This window comes from Lontra canadensis, unplaced genomic scaffold, assembly GCF_010015895.1.
Source record: "Lontra canadensis isolate GAN:19392208 unplaced genomic scaffold, GSC_riverotter_1.0 scaffold5, whole genome shotgun sequence".
Classification (NCBI taxonomy): Eukaryota; Metazoa; Chordata; class Mammalia; order Carnivora; family Mustelidae; genus Lontra; species Lontra canadensis.
In genome coordinates, this window is record NW_022630999.1 from 27,918,766 (window position 1) to 27,921,868 (window position 3,103).

General features: G+C 36.7%; 1 long non-coding RNA gene across 1 annotated transcript; it reads right to left on the bottom strand.

Moving 5' to 3' along the window:
* Nucleotides 1–429: 429 nt before the first annotated feature.
* On the bottom strand, nucleotides 430–2,288 carry LOC116864280. The gene is made up of 3 exons (XR_004381983.1): nucleotides 2,204–2,288; nucleotides 1,584–1,687; nucleotides 430–500 (listed from the first exon to the last, which is right to left on the bottom strand). It is a non-coding gene; the product is annotated as an uncharacterized LOC116864280 (long non-coding RNA).
* Nucleotides 2,289–3,103: the final 815 nt, after the last annotated feature.

Sequence of the window (3,103 nt, forward strand, 5' to 3'; positions counted from 1 at the left end):
CACTACCCATCCCTCTGGGAGAGGGTCTATATATCAGATTCTTAAATTTATCCAGGACCTTAAAAAAAAAATCTCAGATATGCATAGCAGATTTACTGTTGAATCCATATGTGGCACCTTGTACAGCGCTTAGCAGTTAGCAGGTCAATAAATATTTGTTGGATAAATGAACACTCTTAGCTTGTTTCAGCACGTCAGCTGAGTTTCCTGGAATACTGGTAGCTTGTCTAAGGGAAATTTTTTTACTTTGCTTAGTTTCTTATAGTGCCAACAAAATGTAGTCACAGCTTAACAGTATTTATGTCTATAGGGAAGCAAAGATTACCATTTGGGATTTGGAGTTCCAGCTTTTGATATGATTATTCCAAGTGATATTTTTTGATTCCTTATAGCTTGTCTTTCTCCTTCTCCTATTTTTCTGCCCTGCTCCCAAATCTCTTTCTCTTCTTTTGATGCACTCTAAATATGGAAGATCAAGTGGGAGGTTGGGAAGATTTCTGCTCTGAAATTTAATGGTGAAAGATACTGTTTAGTAATCCATTCAAAGACACTTTTATTCAATGGGAAATTAAAATTCATTTATTTATTCAAAAGGCATATATTAGTTGTGAGCTACATTCTGTATGTGGCCCTGGGGACACAGCTGCAGACACATACAGACCTTGTCCTTATGGTGCTTACAATTTAATATGGCAATAACAAAATACAGATTTTTAGCCAAAGGCTCAGTGTCTTGGTTATATGTCAAATAATTTCACTAGTGCAGTTTATTACCTTGATCTCTTTTGAACCAAATGTATTTTAAGTGCTAAAAGCTTTTTGTTGGTGCTTGCGGGCTCATTGTGAGGCCTAGAATGACTTACAGAATCCCTGGGAGCAGAATCTGAACAGTTGAACTTGCTCTTTGCCTGCTGGCCCGTTCTCTGAGGCTCAGGGAGTGGGTTAAGGCTTTTTTGAATATATACAAAGCCAAACTACTCCTTTCTCCCTCTATTTTTCTGTCTCACAACCTAAGACAGCAAAAACAAAAACACTGTCTTCCCTATATGTAATCTGTAATTCTATACTTTTCTGCAATGAAGGACATGTCTGGATCTTTTATTTACCATATAGTGCACCATTAGGTTTAGTATTTTTTCTCATTCTATTACTTTTTTTTTTTTTAATCCAAATGACAGAGATATGGGGTCTTTAAAAACTGAAAACTAGATATTTTTTGGTGGTTGTAGACAAGCAATTTAATGAAAATGCTACTGAAATGTTTTTCCTCTATGAAAACTAGTAAATCAATTACAAAAGCAATTTCCTTACACAGTATGATTTTATTGTGTTTGACCAGGGCATTTGATAAGTATTAGTTCTTGCTGAGAGCAAAGAGTAAATTTTATTTCAAGCTTTTCTTTCATGCAAACAGTGAGAGAAATATCAGAAGGGCAGTTGGTCACTGGTCTTACCTGGTGGTGTGCATAGAGAATGAGGGAATCTGGGGGCTGGCCTGACTGCTTCAGTGTCTACACTGAGAAATGCAAGAAAGAGACCTGTTTTCTAATAAAAGTGGGGGAAACGATGGCAAATTCTCTTACCTCGGCTTATTTCCTGTAGGTGCAGGTATTTTGGTATTTCTTTTTAATTTTTCCTGAAAGAGTTTTCTTCATTAAACAAACAGCATGCCCAGCCCCAATTCAGACTAAACAAATAAATGTCCAAAAGAGAGAGAAAAATCTATTTTTGATGTGTGAACATATTGGAGTGGAGGGTTAGTAGCTATGGATTTCAGTTCTGTCCCTGAACTTGGTATATAGATTGTTGTTGGTCCAATATATATAATGCCCCCCCCCCAAAAAAAAGCTTACAAACAATTTACTGTGTGTCTGGTATTTTCCTGGGATTCATGTGGCACATGTAACCCCTCCCTTTGCCCCCAGGGTGTTTTATTTCACCCATCGAAGATTGAGGATTTGCTGCGTAGTAGTTAAGAGTCTGGGTATTGACCCAGTATCTCTAAGCCTGTTTTTTCAGCTATAAAGTGCTGACCATAATAGTATCCATGTCATTATAACTTGTAGAGTTTTAATGAGAATTAAATGAGATAATGATTTTGCTCAACAGATGTTAGCTACAGAAAATGCTGGAATGAATGTGACATGGTATTTTATTTTGGGAATATAACGAAAAGAGCTATAACAATTTTTTGATGACTTACCCTCTTCTTCCCCATTCCATGCTCAGTCAGAAGGCATTCCTTTCTCAAAGTTGTCTCAGTGCCTTCTATAGTACCTTTAGTACATTATATTAAATCTATGTATTTAAATACCAGTCACTGCCATCTCCCAGCATGCAAGCTCTTCCATGGCATAGTCTATCACTTAATGTTTTTTCAGCATCTACTGCTATTCTTGGAACACAGAGAATTGAAAATGTTTTTAAAACAAAGAACAGAAATCAGAAAAAAGCCAAGAACTGAAGTGATCCTTTGAAGATAGTGTGAGATATTAAGTGCAAGAGATGAAGATATTTAAGATAATGGCAACAGAGTAGAGGCCAGGGATAGGGAGAGAGGAGGAAGGAAAAAAAGAAGGTGAACTTAGGGGTCAGTTTGGACGGAATGTATTTAAAATAGGCTAAAGAACAACGTAACATCTATGTTTTAGGAAGAGGGTCAAAACAGATACACATTTTCTGGATAAGACATAGATCTTCAATGGCAGCTTGAGAATTTGGTAGGAATTTGGGTTTTGGGGATAAATAGGAGTCCACATAATTGATCAGGTGTTTAGTGAACTATAATTAGTGTTGTATGAAGGCTGTGTGGGTTTTAATAAATTTAAAGCAGAACCCTAAACCTCTCAAGGAATTTGCAGTATAATTTGAGGTACAGGGCCTGAAATCTGATGTATATGAGACAAGAAGGGTTAGCGGTACCTGATAACAACCTTATGGTCTGTGGTATTCCGAAGATTCATTCAATAAATATTCAGTGATGAGTTGTTGTTTTCTAGGCTCCTTGCTAGGAGCTAGTTTTTCAGCAGCAATCATAATAAAAATGGTCCCTGATCTAAAGGAACTTTTGGTCTAGTAGGGTAGGCAGAAAATTATGTATGCA